This window comes from Macaca nemestrina, chromosome 13 (assembly GCF_043159975.1).
Source record: "Macaca nemestrina isolate mMacNem1 chromosome 13, mMacNem.hap1, whole genome shotgun sequence".
NCBI classification, from domain to species: domain Eukaryota; kingdom Metazoa; phylum Chordata; class Mammalia; order Primates; family Cercopithecidae; genus Macaca; species Macaca nemestrina.
The window spans coordinates 120764751-120781526 of record NC_092137.1 but is presented as its reverse complement, the minus strand read 5'-3'; the positions used below and the strand labels follow the sequence as shown (position 1 = coordinate 120781526).

At 41.9% G+C, this 16776-nt stretch overlaps 2 long non-coding RNA genes across 3 annotated transcripts in view; one reads left to right on the top strand and one right to left on the bottom strand.

Moving 5' to 3' along the window:
- LOC105490066 (uncharacterized) overlaps positions 1 to 12248 on the top strand; it is a 62870-nt gene extending 50622 nt beyond the window's left edge. The window contains exons 3-5 of the long non-coding RNA XR_011612123.1: positions 6888 to 7241; positions 11088 to 11353; positions 12074 to 12248. This is a non-coding gene — a long non-coding RNA (uncharacterized lncRNA). The remainder of the gene's footprint in view (positions 1 to 6887; positions 7242 to 11087; positions 11354 to 12073) is intronic.
- Positions 1 to 16776, bottom strand: part of LOC105490065 (uncharacterized) — a 101548-nt gene that overhangs the window by 54987 nt on the left and 29785 nt on the right. Inside the window, exons 2-3 of one of the 2 annotated variants that reach the window (XR_011612125.1) lie at positions 12243 to 12422; positions 9478 to 9655 (exon numbers count right to left, since the gene is read on the bottom strand). This is a non-coding gene — a long non-coding RNA (uncharacterized lncRNA). The remainder of the gene's footprint in view (positions 1 to 9477; positions 9656 to 12242; positions 12423 to 16776) is intronic. The other variant, XR_011612124.1, reaches the window with a different exon arrangement.

The window sequence follows — 16776 nt, the reverse complement described above, 5'->3', positions numbered from 1 at the left end:
GTCGGTGTGAAGAAACCACCAACAGGCTTTGTGTGAGCAACAAAGCGTTTTAATCACCTGGGTGTGGGTGGGCTGAGTCTGAAAAGAGAATCAGCAAAGGGAGCTAGGGGTGGGGCAGTTTTATAGGATTTGAGTGGGTAGTGGAAAATTACAGTCAAAGGGGGTTGTTCTCTTGAGGGCAGGGGTGGGGGTCACAAGGTGCTTGGTGGGGAGCTCCTGAGCCAGGAGAAGGAATTTCACAAGGTAATGTCATCAGTTAAGTCAGGAACTGGCCATTTTCACTTATTTTGTGATTCTTCAGTTGCTTCAGGCCATCTGGATGTATACAGGGGCTTGGGCTCAGGGGCCTGACATACACTTTTAAAAGGTGTAGATAAATCAAAATGGAGTTCTAAAAGATGTTCAAGTAACCCAAAGGAAGTAAGGAAAAAGGAAAACAGAGAAATAAAAAGCAGGGAGAAAAACAAAAAGCAAAAAATCAGTAGCAGCCATAGCCCCGAGATCTACCATGTTAAACACTAATCAAAAGAAACCTGGATCGATTAGTTTGCTAGGGCCACTATAATAAAATACCATAAGCTAGGGCAAGGTGGCTTAAACAACAGGAATTTACAGTTCTCCTAGAGTTGTGGAGGCCTTGCTCAAAGATTCAGGCTTTACGAGGGCCACCCCTCTGAAGGCATTAGGAAGGGCTCTGTTCCAGGACTGTCTCCTACCTTCTGGTAGGGCCTTGGCTGGTGGCAGGATAACTCCAGTCTTCCCATGATATTCTCCCTGTGTACGTGTCTGTCTCCAAATTTCCCTTTTATATAAGGACATCAAGTCATATTGAATTAGGGACTCTATTCCAGGGCTGTCATAACTTAATTAATTGTATCTGCAACAACGCTATTTCCCAGTAAGGTAGAATTCTGAGATACTGGGGTTAGGACTTCAGTATCATTTGAGGGTGTCAGAGGTGTATGAACCGAGCAACTCCACCTGAAACAGGAGCTGGGTAAAATGAGGCTGAGATCTACTGGGCAGCATTCCCAGATGGTGAAGGCATTCTAAGTCACAGGATGAGACAGGAGGTCAGCACAAAATACAGGTCATAAGGACCTTGCTGATAAAACAGGTTGCAGTAAAGGAGCCGGCCAAATCCCACCAAAACCGAAATGGCGATGAGAGTAACCTCTGCTCGTCCTCATTGCTACCCTCCCACCAGCACCATGACAGTTTACAAATGCCATGGCAGCATCAGGAAGTTACCCCATATGGTCTAAAAAGGGGAGGCATGAATAATCCACCCCTTGTTTAGCATATCATCAAGAAATAACCATAAAAATGGGCAACCAGCAGCCCTCGGGGCTGCTCTGTCTATGGCGTAGCCATTCTTTTATTCCTTTACTTTCTTAATAAACTTGCTTTCATTTTGCACTGAAGACTCGCCCTGAATTCCTTCTTGTGTGAGATCCAAGAACCCTCTCTTGGGGTCTGGATCGGACCCCTTTCCTGTAACATATTTCTGGTGACCACAGAAGGGATTTATAGTGCAGAAACCCTGCCCCAACGGCTACCTTTGGGTAAGTGCTGGGTCCTGTAACATATTTGTGGCAACCACGGCAGTGATTTTACTGCGGGCACCCCTGACCCAAAGGCTAGCTCTGGGTAAACGGTGGGGTTCGGTAACATTTTTCTTGTGAGCCACAAAAGGGACAATACTGAGGAACCCCTCCCCCGCAAACCAAAGGAAATAGACTGCAGCACTGATGGGACAACTTTGGGTAATTGGTGGGGTACCTGGGTAAAAGTAAAGTGATTGGACCACTTTGGGTAAGTGGTGTGGTACCTGGGTAAAGAATGGGATTGGGGGCCGGGCATGGTGGCTCAAGCCTGTAATCCCAGCACTTTGGGAGGCCAAGGCGGGTGGATCACGAGGTCAGGAGATTGAGACCACCCTGGCTAACACGGTGAAACCCCGTCTCTACTAAAAATACAAAAAAGTAGCCGGGTGTGGTGGCGGCGCCTGTAGTCCCAGCTACTTGGAAGGCTGAGGCAGGAGAATGGCGTGAACCCGGGAGGCGGAGCTTGCAGTGAGCCAAGATCGTGCCACCGCACTCCAGCCTGGGCGACACAGCGAGACTCCGTCCCCCCCCCAAAAAAAAAGAAAAAAAAAAAAAAGGAGTGGGATTGGGTTAGAGGCCCAACGACGGGAGTTACCGTCTCTCCTAAGACAGAGTGGGTTAGAGGTCACTCTTAGTAAAAGGCAAGGATGCTTGACCGACCTTGGGTTAGAGGCCCAATTTAGGAGGGTTAGAGACCCGTCTAAGATTGAGGGAGTTAGAGGCCCCTCTCAGTATATATGTCCTTCTCGGCTAAAAGCAGGTTTGGTACTATGGGATGTTAACTGCTATTCTCTTTGGATTAATCTGCCTTGCACTCTTTGCTGATGGCTGTGGGTGACAGGATTAGGCATGTACAGGATCATGGGACATGGGGAGCTTTTTCCTCCCTAAAAGGGGAAACTTAAGAGCTGATGGGACTACTGGAAAAGGTCCCTTTGCTACTGACAAGCGGCCACCTGAACTTTTCTTTTTTCTTTCTTTCTTTTCCTTCCTTCCTTCCTTCCTTCCTTCCTTCCTTCCTTCCTTCCTTCCTTCCTTCCTTCCTTCCTTCCTTTCTTTCTTTCTTTCTCTCCTCTCTCTCTCTCTCCTCCCGTCTCCCTCTCCCTCTCTCTCCTCTTTCTTTTTTTGACAGAGTTTTGCTCTTCTTGCCTAGGCTGGGGTGCAATGGCGTGATCTCGGCTCACCACAACCTCTGCCTCCTGGGTTCAAGCAATTCTCCTGCCTCAGTCTCCCGAGTAGCTGGGATTACAGGCATGTGCCACCATGCCTGGATAATTGCTTTTTTTTTTTAGTGGAGACAGGGTTTCTCCCTGTTGGTCAGGCTGGTCTTGAACTCCCAATCTCAGGTGATCGCCTGCCTCGGCCTCTCAAAGTGCTGGGATTACAGGTCTGAGCCACCGTGCCCGGCCTTGAATTTTTCATTGTCGGCCGCAATGAGTGTTTTCTCTGGCCTCCCTGAGCTCTTCACCTTCCCCACCCTGCCACAGGCAATACTTTCCTTCTCTACTTTTCCTTTCCTAGATTTTCTGCTCCTCAGGGTGACCATCTTGCCCAGAGACCATGTGTTGATACTCCAAGTCAGACGCTGGATGAAATATGACAGGGCTCATCTGGGGGAAAATTTAAGACTTGCCAGTTTGATATTGGGTGCTAAGCAGAGTGGCTAACGTCTGTGTTTCATCACATGTATTTTGCTCTGGCTAGAATGAAAAAAAAAATTGTCCTTTATAATGTGGCTTGGCCCCAGGGTGATGGTGCCACAAGCTGGATCACTAGGACTGCTCAGAGAAGGAGAACTCAGAAGCTTGGCATGCTGGCAAAAGGGTAAAAATGTCTTACCAGTCAGATTTCTGACTTCTCTCTGTGCAAACAACTGAATGAATGGTTAAAAACAAACAAACAAACAAACAAACAAACAACAACAAACAAACAAACAAAAAAAACTCTTCTGTTTGGATTAATGCAAAAAAATTCTAAGGCTAGTCTTAAACTGGTGTATTTTGTGCTATGAATTCGTTTTTCTGTGCTGAGGGGAATTTTAGGATAAAACATGGGCTTAGAACACCTGTAAGCCCGCTTTTCAAGACAACTCAGCGAGCTGGTCAGTAACAAACTTGGCTGCAGGTCCCAGAAACAAACAAACTGGATGAAGTTTCCACCTTGTTTTATGTACTTGGGAGCTTGCTTGACCTTTTAACCACATAGCAGTACTTTCTCTTGGTCTCTGCCTTCCAGGGAACAGAAATTTTAGGGTTCATGTTATAGTTAGCTCTATATATCATATTAAATAGTTAAAAGCCTTTGCAAGCTCAAAATTAACTACTCTAGACTCCTTCTGGGAAAGGAAGTAAGGGCTGTCCCATGCTATAGCTCTGTTGCTAAGGTTTTGCTCTTTCACGGTAGCGGTCCAGGTTCAATTCCCCACCTAGGAAGTAAGTCATTTCTGGCTTAATACCTGCATGACCTTGTCTATTCTCTTCTCCTCTGTGGACTGTCTTAAATTTTCCTTTCTCTAAGCACCTGGGAGGTTACCTTTGGTAAAGTTCAAAAGTCAGAAATATCAGCCGTTTGGCATAAGAAATTCTAAAAGGACTTTATTATAGAATACTATGGTTAAAATCAGTTTAATTAAAAGTGGATATTTAAGCTCTAACAGCCTGGACTCCTTGGGAAAAACAGAAGGCACCAGAGACTCCTTTCTTGGCCCTGTTCTTCTAAGTGCTCCACCCTAAAGCCAGTAATCCAATTAAGAAACTTAAAAACTGGCAAATGAAAAATCTTACAACTACTATAGTAATCTTCTTCTGTCTTTCTGTGTAGCTATATATGTGTTGTGTGTAATGTTTATATAAAAGAGTCTAATTAATTGGCTAAAACAAAATAAGCACTTAAATATTTTAAAAGCAAAATAAAAGCTGTAATGCCTTTTAGTTGATGTAACTTTAATAATCTTTGGGAAATAACAGCTTTTAAAATGATTGATAAAATAAAAACATTTAGTCTAAATTATGCAGGTCAGAAATTAAGTTCGCTAAAGGCTTTAAGGTCATAAACTGCTTCTTTAACTTGCCCAAAATTGTTCAATTTACCTACCTTAAAGCCATTAGATTCTAGAGAAGGCCTGGGGACATGTGGAATTAGCCATGCCCCCTTGCGATACAAAGAAGATTATAAAGAAAGGGATTTTATATAAGAAGGGAGTCTTCTATGGTAAATTCTTGTCCTAAAGTAAAATGACTGGTTGTCTAAAAGGAGGGATGTTTAGGGCAAGTCAGAAAGTCCAATAATATCTCAGATGGTCTGTGTAAGTCATGAAAGGATTTGTGAAGGGGAATTTATGCAAGAAATGTTGTACAATTCAAAGGTTGTTAAGTCTTGTAAATGCTTCATAAAATGCCACTATGACTCTTACTGTACAACTTGCCTGCTTTATAGCTAGGTAAGGCCTGGGGACATGTGGAGTTAGCCATGCACCCTAGCTATGCTGGAGAGTCAGCTCTTATCTACACCTCTGTCTGGTGTGTACTAGGCTAGGCACCACCTGTAGCACGTAATTAAAATCCTGAACTTACCAAGTTTTTCACCAAAAACAAAAGTTGCTAAAAGTTAACATTATAATATGTACCTAAAACTACTAAAAAAATTTTTACTTGCAAGGTGTGTAAAGAAAGTAGGCCGGGCGCGGTGGCTCAAGCCTGTAATCCCAGCACTTTGGGAGGCCGAGACGGGCGGATCACAAGGTCGGGAGATCGAGACCATCCTGGCTAACATGGTGAAACCCCGTCTCTACTAAAAAAATACAAAAAACTAGCCGGGCGAGGTGGCGGGCGCCTGTAGTCCCAGCTACTGGGGAGGCTGAGGCAGGAGAATGGCGTAAACCCGGGAGGCGGAGCTTGCAGTGAGCTGAGATCCGGCCACTGCACTCCAGCCTGGGCGGCAGAGCGAGACTCCGTCTCAAAAAACAAAAAACAAAAAACAAAACAAATAAAAAAAAAAAAAAAAAAAAAGAAAGTAAAATGTGTTTTTGGTGAAGGATTACAAATAGGCATGAGAATGTGCTTCTTTTTGCCTAAAGGGTTAAAGAATTATTTTAAGTTAGAATAAAGCTAAAGGTTTGAACAATTGTGTAAGGTTTGTAGAAAATTAATTGTAAAAGAGATTCTGTGTGTGGACATTGGCTAAATTAAAGGAGTATTACTCAGTTTTTCTATAAATTAAACATTGGAATAAAAGCACAACAGATTTTTCTTAGAGCAAAAACCTGCTTATGATCTGCTACTTAACAAAAACTTGTAAAGGGTTATAAAAGGTTTATAAGAATCTTACCTTATGGTCAAACTGATTAAGATTGGATAGCTATATATATATTTATAAGGTTTTAGTAAGAATTGGGTTTGACATCAATAATGCACTAATGCAACAGTGACATTTGGCTTATTTGGTACAAAAATCATACAGGAAGCATTATCAAATATAAAATGGTGTTTGGTTTTCTTTGGGCTATATTTGTATAAATATGTTATTGGTATATAAATTCCAAAATCATGGGAAACTCCTATAATTTTGATATGACTTAGTGAACATTATCAGTAATAATGATAATTGTTACATAAAATCATTGTATGCCCTGGAGGTAACAAATTTCCTTGTCAATTGTTTCTTTGACTGTGGTCCCCTAAAACATTTTGTCAGCCACATACAATTGTTACCTGGTTTTTTGTTTGTTTGTTTTGAGATGACGTTTCTCTCTTGTTGCTCAGGCTGGAGCACAATGAATGGTGCTATCTCAGCTCACTGCAACCTCTGCCTTCTGGGTTCAAGTGATTCTCCTGCCTCAGCCTCCTGAGTAGCTGGGATTACAGACACCCACCATCATGCTCAGCTAATTTTTGTATTTTTAGTAGAGATGGAGTTTTGCCATGGTAGTCAGGCTGGTCTTGAACTCCTGACCTCAGGTGATCCACCTGCCTCGGCCTCCCAAAGTGCTGGGATTACAGGCATGAGCCACCATGCCTGGCCCAATTGTTATCTTGTTTTAATTCTCCTTAAAAGGTGATTTATAATCAATTATAGAACTCTAATAGGTGTTCTTAAATGCAGGTTTTCTGATAACTTTGGAGATTGTGTCATGAGAAAAAAGGAAAAAACTTTCAGAACTCTCATGGAGAACTGAAATATTCATAACTATCAAACAGGAGTTAACTATATGGACTAAACTGAAGAAGTCTAATCTTTTTAACTTTGCTTAAAACATTGCTGATCCTTTTTTTTTTTTTTCAGAGTCAAGGAAACTTTTCTTTTGAGCTATTTACAGCTTTTAACAGTTGAGTGTACTATGAACAAAATTTGGAGCATATTTATTTCTATCTACCTGATTTTACTAAAATGTGGAAACTATTTGTAAGTATTCTTAATTTATGGCAATATAGTTATTTGCACAGGTGCAATAAAGATCCGTTTTCTTTTGTAACAGGACACAATTGGAGAAATTGGTTATTTTGCCAAGGCTTTGACTGGAATAGTGTGGCTTCCTTTAGGGAATTAAACCTAACTTATAGAGCCAAGAAAAGTCCCCTGGAGAACTGACCTCATACCTTGCCTACAACAGTCCCTGTGCAGGATTTCTGACCTGTGGTGAGTAAAGAATGTCACTTTCTGACAGGTCCAGGAGCCCCAAGTTATCTTGGGACCTCAAGAGGATAACAATTTACCCAACTCATAGGTATTTGCGGGTACAAACCCATGGCTGGGCTTGGCTTTAAAAAACTCTTATCTGAGGCAGAGCACAGTGGCTTACACCTGTAATCCCAGCAGTTTGAGAGGCTGAGGTGGGCAGATCGCTGGAGGTAAGGAGTTCAAGCCCAGCCTGGCCAATATGGTGAAACCCTGTCTCTACTGAAAACATAGAAAAAAAAATTAGCTAGGCATGGTGGCAGGGCCTTAATTCCAGCAACCTGGGAGGCTGAAACAGGAGAATCACTTGAACCCAGGAGGTGGAGGTTGTGGTGAGCCGAGATAGTGCCACTGCACTCCAGTCTGGGTGACAGAGCGAGATGCTGTCTTAATTAAAAAAAAAAAAAAAGTCTTATCTGAAATTCCTTCTATGGAACAGAGTTCCATCAAAGCCAATTTAAAAACAGCTTATGTGAAAAATCATTATTCTTGCTGTACTTTATACAAATAATCAGGCCAAGTATAATAAAGCAAATCGGTCTTACCATTGATTTGTCTTTCGTAAAAATAGGAAACTGGAGAGAGAACTATTACGTTTCAAAAACTTGTTATTAGATTCTAGTCTTATCAGTTGTTTTTAAGTTTGTTTCTGCAATTTAGTCTAACCCTGCATATATCTGTGAACCAACCAGTGATGTCTAACTGCTGCTCAGAAGAAGCAAGAGGGATGGATAATGTAAAAATCTGGATCAGTATTCTAATTCTGGGCACATTACAATCAGCTATCAACCCCACATCAGCTTAGTTCCAACAGTTGCCCAATTCATGAAAAGCCTTCTAATTTCATTTACTTGGAATAACTTTACTTATTTTGCTTTACTCTTGTGGACTATATTGCTGTTACACTCTTTGTATAGGAATACAGGACAAGCTTACTGAATGTTTTCTTAAATTAAACACTTATTAATCTTCCAAATATCACCTTTTGTTGAAACTCAAAAGTTATAAATGGACCTTACCATGCTAAGGCTTTCTGACTGAGCTCCTCTACTCTGAATGCAAGAGACCCTCACAGTTAGGCAGGAATATCATTGCCCCTATTCAGCATGAAGAAGTTACAGAAGATGGAACTTCATCCCTCTGCAAGCCTTAGGATTAAGGGTTCTCTTATAAAAGGGTGAGGGGAAATGTCAGAGGTGTGTGAACCAGAGCAACTCCATCTGAAACAGGAGCTGGGTAAAATGAGGCTGAACCCTACTGGGCTGCATTCCTAGACAGTTAAGGCATTCTAAGTCGCAGGATGAGACAGGAGGTCGTCACAAAATACAGTTCATAAAGACCTTGCTGATAAAACAGTTTGCAGTAAAGGAGCCGGCCAAAACCTACCAAAACCAAGATGGCAACAAGAGTGACCGCTGGTCGTCCTCACTACTACACTCCCACCAGCGCCATGACAGTTCACAAATGCCATGGCAATGTCAGGAAGTTACCCTATATGTTCTAAAAAGGGGAGACACGAAGAATCCACCCTTTGTTTAGCATATCATCAAGAAATAACCATAAAAATGGGCAACCAGCAGCCCTCAGGGTTGCTCTGTCTATGGAGTAGCCATTCTTTTATTTCTTTCCTTTTATTACTTTCTTAATAAACTTGCTTTCACTTTGCACTGCAGACTTGCCCTGAATTCTTTTTTGTGTGAGATCCAAGAACCCTCTCTTGGGATCTGCATCGGGAGCCCTTTCCTGTAACAAGGGGACAAGATTCAACCTATTAAGACTGGCGTGGTGACATTAATTTCAGACAGAGCTGACTTCAGAGCAAGGAAAATTATCAGGAATAAAGATGAACATTATATAACAACAAAATGGCCAAGTCTTTAAGAAGAAACAACAATCCTTAATGTGTTCACCCATTATGAAATTGATCATTTAAATAATTCTATAAATGTCACGAAATTGGATTAATAATTTTAAAGTTCCACCAAAGTGGCCAAACTCCCACAGATCCTGACAGTTTCATCTGGACCCACTGTACCCTGCTGAGCCACCAGGGGACTGGGGGCTTCCTGTGTGGTGGTTGGCTTCTGTGTCATGACCCATTTCTACCTTCCCACACCTTATCGTGAAAACACTATGTTCCTATTATTCTGATCACAAGATCTCAGGGTTTGGGCTATACTGTGAAGGTCAGGCTTACCTCATTGCTGGTGACTTTCCTGTACGCAGTAGGCTGCTACTTCATGTTTCTAGAGAGAGTAGAATTTGAATCTGCTAAGAGGGCTATCCACTCTCCTGGGACTATATACGCTTCATAATGCAGTTATGAGCGTGTCTCTGTGCCTTTGGATTTCATGAGCTTTTTCTATAGCAGCATCCTGCAAAAAAGAAAAGAAACAGCCCATCTGGAGGTCAAGAGGTCAGTCTCTGGCTGTGTTTGTCTCACTGAAGTAATATGCCTTTGGTACTTGAATCTTTTCAACCTATTTTCTTAAATTCCTCCCAGAAAGCAGGAAATGAGAATTGGATTTCTATAAGAGAGGGCACAAGTTTTCTGAGCACGTCACCTTGAGTTTGATGACGTTTAGAAACAGACTGAATCTTGATTTCTACACCCTGATCTCCAAAAACACTTGAGAAGAACTGAAGGCCTTGCGTACGTGTTGTGTCCTTCCTTTGGAGGAGGGATGGGGGCACTAGAGGAAGGTTCCGTTGAGGCCCCTGTAATGATAAAGGAGCATTTCTCACACAAAGATCCAGGCACACATCTTCAAGGAATTTATGAAAAATTTTAAAATTCTTGTTTGTTTGTTTTGTTTCTTAGAGCTTGGGGTCTTGTTATGTCACCCAGGCTGGTATTGAACCCCTGGGCTCAAGCCATCCACTTGTGTAGCTGGCACTACAGGCAGATGCCATTGTGCCTGGCTTAAAATTCTTGTGCTTTTATTTCAGTGATAACCTAACAAAAATATTAGCGTAAACACTTTTGAAGTCATCTGGAGGACCCATATGTAGATATGGCCATTGATTACAGCATCATTTGTGTCTTGTAATTTTACTTTAATAATTGCAGGTGCAGGAGAAAGGAACAAAGGAGAAAATAAAGTATAAACAGTGCATTATTCCAAAGCTAAGGCCAAATGATGCCAGGGCTTGAAGAAAACTTCACAGTGGTTTAGAGGGAGACAGTGATGGGAGACCTGAGTCATCACATGGAACACAGTGGTGGAGGAGTTCTCTGTAGCATATTCCAGTGTGAGCAGCAGTTTGGGTCCAGCAAAATCAGTATTATTGATCACATGGAATTGATAATGTCAATTATCAATGAGGAAAAGTAATTAAAATTTAATAGTATATATTGGTTAAAATTTTACTGCATTTGTTGTTTTGCTTGTCTGAAATCTCTAAAATTATTTACATAAGGAAATCCATTATCGAGTTTTAACTTTACATGTTTAAGAAACATTTTGACTAAAATAATCAAAACCAGTACTGGAGGGCCACAAGAATGCTTTTCCTTTAAGTGTTGTGCTACCATAGAATAATTTTTGAACTGGAAAGTTCTTGGGAGATCTAGTAGAGAGGAAGCTGAAACCCCAAAAGATGAAAAGACTTTTCCAAGGTCAGACAACTCATCCTCAGCAGGGCTCTGATTAGGCCCTGGGTCTCCTGATGTCCACCCCAGGCCCCTTTCCAAGGCATGGCCGTTCAGAAGAGGGATCCAAGGAGGTGGATTATTCAGGCCTAGATGATTGGATGGCCATGCCTTCCCTAAAACAGAGGCTGGGAGCTTTACTTTTTCTTTTGCAGGCCACTGGCACATGGAATATATCAACTGTGGGCCAGGCACAGTTGAAAAACAAGAAGAGAAGTTTAGAGACAAGATTGAACATCAGTCTCCACCCCACTCCCAGCAACCCCACCAAGACCAGCATTACCACATACTCCACCTCCATCACATTTGTATAGGTGCAGAAGACGACCGAGGATGTGCTAAAGGGCTATTTTGAACATTTCTAAATGGATGCCACAGATTGTATGCATTAGAAAATGGGTTTCACAATGGTTCTTTACTGGTAGGTTTGTTTGTTTGTTTATTTATTTATTTATTTATTTCAGTCAGAGTCTCGCTGTTGTTGCCCAGGCTGGAGTGCAATGGCTCGATCTTGTCTCACCCTAACCTCTGCCTCCCGGGTTCAAGCTATTCTCCTGCCTCAGCCCCCCGAGTAGCTGGGATTACAGGCAGGCACCACCACGCCTGGCTAATTTTGTATTTTTAGTAGAGATGGGGTTTCACCATGTTGGTCAGGCTGGTCTTGAGCTCCTGACCGCAGGTGATCCGCCTGCCTCGGCCTCCCAAAGTGCTGGGATTACAGGGGTGAGCACTGTGCCCGGCCTGGTTTTGTTTTGTTTTTTTCCTTAAAAAAAAGAGATCCATTTCTCTGAGGGCATCATCACTGAACAGGGATGATAAATTCTGAAATTTAAGTTCTTGAGTAGACAGTGAAATAACAGCGGTAGTGTAATTACTGATTTTCAGGTTTGTTTTCAACTTACGCTTGTACTGTTTGTAGAGGAAACCCATCTGAAACGTTCTAACATAACCTAAATTTCATTGGTTCTATCCAACCACCAAATAATGCAGGAATTTCTTCAGGCATTTTATAGGGGTGGCCAGGCTACCTTGCAAATGTTTACAAACACATCAAATTAGTTACTGGGTGAGGTTAGCCATTTCTACAGCTTAATTTCTCCTGCTCTAATCCCATCATCTTCACGTCCCAACTGTTTCTTAGGTCCACTTCTGCTCTGCTTCCAGCTGATCATACGACAGCTTCTCCAAGACCCCCACTCCTCCCATCTGGCCACCCTCTGCCTCTGCAGCCCCCCACATGGTGCCTGCATGGCCCTCATCTCCCAGAATTCTGTTGTGAAGAGAAATGCCTGAAAGGGTATATAACCTACGTTAAGATGATTCTGCGTAGACACTGTAGTAGAATGAACTTTTTCCTCCTCCTGCTGCTGTAAGTCACCTTTCGAAGCTCCCTAATTAGGAATCTACTTTCTATATCCACTGGAGGATTCTTCACATGAGGTCCACTGACCTCCCCGGAGTCTGAGGATGGAATTTAGGAATCCATCAACCTGGATGGAAAAAATTACACACTTGTTTCACTATCTTTAAACTGAAAAACTGCATTTCCTTTCATTACAAAAGTAGGCAGCAAACCCCAGTAGGAGAGGAGCAGTAGCTCCACTGTGCAGGAGTCCCAGGGACTCTCACTGGTGTCACAGTTGCTGCAGATATCTCCAAATATTTTTTACACTTACCACTCCCAAATGACACTAATTATTAGATTTTCCACTAGAGCTTGTTATTTCAAGGGATAATCATGAAGCACATATATTACTATAGCAATTTCGTTTCTTTCTAATTTGATTTTTTGAATATTTTGAGAAGTGTGTTTCAATATAATTGATTTCCTTTGCAATTCTATGTATTTTATTTTAATTTAAAAGATGACAATAAAAGAGTAAATGCATTTTTCTTTTTCAGAGAAGAGATTCATAGGCTTCTCAGAGTGCCAAAGGAGTTCATGGCACAAAAGTTTTAAGAAACCCTCAGTCTTAGAAGGTTAATTATCTGAGGGATGTTAGATATTATTTTTCATTTGTAGAACCAGAGATGTTCAAGTTATGGGCTTTGCTCCTGTATCACTGGGACACAAGCCTCAGAAGGCCCGGTAGCACCACACTCGCAAGCTTCACTTAGATCTTGGACCCCCTTTACATACGTCATCGTCACCTGGTCCTATAGTTGGGACGTTACCATGTTGGCTTTTGAGTGACCTTTTCTGGCATGATGTGGGTTGAATTGGCTCCCCCAAAATATATATTGAAATCCTGACCCCGGCATGTACAAATGGGACCTTTTTTGGAAACAGGGTCTTCACAGATGGAATGGCGTTAAGATGAAGTTATACTGGAACAGGGTGGGCCCTTGATCCAATATGACTGGTGTCCTGATAAGAAGGGAAGAGCCACACCGAGAGAAGAATGTCACATGATGATAGAGCAGATACTGGAGTGATAGAGCTGCAAGCCAAGGAATGTGAAGGATGGCCAGCAGCAACTCGAAGCTCGAAAGAGTCAAGGAAAGATTTTGCCCAGAGTCTCAGAGGGAGCCTTGCCCCACGGACACCTTGATGTCAGACTTCTAGCTGCCAAGACTGTGAGAGAATGAATTTCTGTTGCTTTAAACCATCAAGATTTCATTACTTTGTTACTGCAGCCCTAGGGAACGAATCCAGTGTATCGGTGCCAATAGATGGAAAGAGGTGGGAAACCACTGAGGTCACAAAACTGGTTGTGTGACTTTGGGAACCTAGTTGCTAATGAGACTTGTACATTGCAGATTCCAGTCTGAGACGTACAATGATTGGTGTATACCATCTGATTGTGAGGTTGTGGGGAATGCAATATATAGCTTCCGCCCACTTCCAACTGGCAGAGCCTGGAGATACCCAAAATAGCAGTACAAATGTTGGACCTAAAGATTGGTTTAGCTCAGCTGAAAACAGAATGCCTCTCTCCCTTTTTGTGTTACACTCAGCTAAAGCTGCCTCCATCTCACAAATGCTTCAAGGAAAATTGTATCCTTCCATTTTTCCTCATTGTCCCTTCTTTCCCTGGGGCCCAGATATAAGTTCATGGAAGGCCAGATGGGGACCAAACTCAGTAGCAAATCTATGCCAGTTCCATGCCACCCTGCCCCCTCTTCCTTTGGGTGAGTTCCCTCCTAGGGAGAGCTCAATCTCTTAGACAGAGACATATGCAAATCTACCTAGTAGGTGTGTTAGACTTCCGTCCTGTCTGCTTCCTAGGAGTAGGCAGGGTCTCCCCTAAGTTGGAAAATACAACAGCCTTGTTTATCTGAGAAGACAAACCATGTCATCATATATTAGGCTACTAATTCAGACACTCGTTTTAGAACACCCTTTGAGCTTCCAGCCTCAAAGTTCTAGGGCTTTGAACTTCTTGCCTCCCTGGTTTGAACACTTAAGGAAAGGATAGTGGGGATCAAGAATCACTAGGGACAAGGAGATCTTGATGCTTGAGTTGGCCAGTCTGCTATAGCTGCTGCTTCCTCCCTCTTAAGTTCTATTTCCTTCGTGCTTGACTGCCTGTGTTCAATAGAGATCTCCCCACCACGATCGCTAATTTCTGCTCTTGCCTGGAGATGTATCCTGACGTCTTTCTCCACTCTCAATAGATTGACATTTAAAGCCTTTAAAATACACGAGAGCATTCATAAGAACCACCCAATCTTTCAATAAATAGTTTCTCCTGGACTAAATGCAAAGTCAAATATTGAACTCGATAAACTTATTATACTCGTGTAATCTAATCTTCAAATGTCAGAAAAATAACCTTCAACCTTTTCCTCCATTCTGGAAAGAGAAACTGCAGTTCCTCTGGCCTCACATAAAACCTTCTTCAAAGTCTCCAGTCCTGCCCTCAAATCGAGTTTGCAGTTGTTGCTTGAAATATCTGCCATCTAGACTTTCATGTTACTAAACTACTCTGCTCCATCTGGTATTGAAGCAGCTCTCATTTATTGATTGATTGATTGAGATATAATTCACATACCATGAAACCCATCTGCTTAAAATGTACAATTCAGTGGTTTTTAGTATATATACAGAGTTGTGCAACTGTCACCACTATCTAATTCCACAACATTTTCATCACCCCTAAAGAAACCTGCACCCATTAGCAGTCACTCTTCATTCTCCTCTACCCCCAGCCCTTTGCAACCACTAATCTACTTTCTGTCCCTATGGATTTATGTTCTTTATGTTCTACAACCCATTTCCAATAATCCAACCCAGTTCTGTTACAGATAGTTAGACAGGCATGAGCGGGCAGTGCCCCTCAGTTGAATTCTTTCTTCTAAGGAAGCAAGAACTGAGGTTGCTGTAGACCCTTATGGATTCATTGCCAGTAACCAGGACAACTTCCACCAGTAACAGTTCCAACTAATTACTTCTGTAGTGAAGGCCTACTATACCAGAGACTTGTTTGAAAGGTCAACCATATTAAATCCTTCTTATTCAAAATGTAAAGAAAGAGGAGCAAGTGGCCTTACCCATCCCTAGGAGGAGCTGGGAGGCAGGGGCTAAGAAAATGTGCAGCAGCAAGTATGAAAAAACACTGGACACCCTCACTTTGTCAACTTAAGCCAACATTCTTTATTAGCAATAAGGTTTCTGATAACCATGCAGAATGTTTGTCAAGCTCAGGAACCTTTATTTCTAACTCCTGGAGCATTGCTGTAGGCAGTTGCTAGCTTCCAGTGCAAATAGAAACAAACTTAAAAGTTCATTGGATAACTGGAAACTTGATTCTCTTGACATAGTCCACTTGGGCTCCATTTGTCTTCACAGCAGCCATTTGCTGTATCTGGTATTGCTCAACTGACATCATTTATGCCTTTCTTTTTTTTTTTTTTTTTTTTTTTTTTTTTTTGAGACGGAGTCTCACGCTGTTGCCCAGGCTGGAGTGCAGTGGCGCGATCTCGGCTCACTGCAAGCTCCGCCTCCTGGGTTCACGCCATTCTCCTGCCTCAGCCTCCTGAGTAGCTAGGACTACAGGCGCCCGCCACCGCGCCCGGCTAGTTTTTTGTATTTTTAGTAGAGACGGGGTTTCACTGTGGTCTCGATCTCCTGACCTTGTGATCCGCCCGCCTCGGCCTCCCAAAGTGCTGGGATTACAGGCTTGAGCCACCGCGCCCGGCCTCATTTATGCCTTTCTTATGCCAATACCATATTGTGTTGATTACTGTAGCTTTGTAGTAAGTTTTGAAATTAAGAACTGGGAGTCTTCCAGCTTCATTTTTTCCTTTCAATATTGTTTTCGTTATTTTGATTCTCTTGCATTGCCACATGAATTTTAGCATCAGCTTGTTTATTTCTGCAAAAAGCTGAGATTTTGATAGGCATTGTGATAAGTCTGTAGATAGCAGTCTAGGTAGTGCCACCATCTTAACAATATTAAGTCTTCTGATCCTTGGACATGAGCTATCTTAACACTTAATTAACTCTTCTTTAATTTCTTTAAAAAATGTTATGTAGTTTTCAGAGCATGAGTTGTGTACTTCTTTTCCTAGTTTTATTTCTAAATATCTTATTCTTGATGTTATTATAAATGGAATTGTTTTAATATCATTTTTAGTTTGTTCATGACTAATCTATAGAAATACAATTGATTTTTGTATCTTGATCTTGTATCCTGCAACTTTGCTAAACTTGTTTTATTAGTTTTTATTAGGCTTTTAATGCATTTCTTATAATTTTCTATATATAAGATAAACTCCTCTGAAAATTGAATTTTATTTCTTCCTTTCCAATCTGAATTCCTTTAAGTTCATTTTCCTGCCTAATTAACGTGGCTAGAGCTGGTAGTGCAACACTGAATTTAAGTGCCAAAGCCAATATCC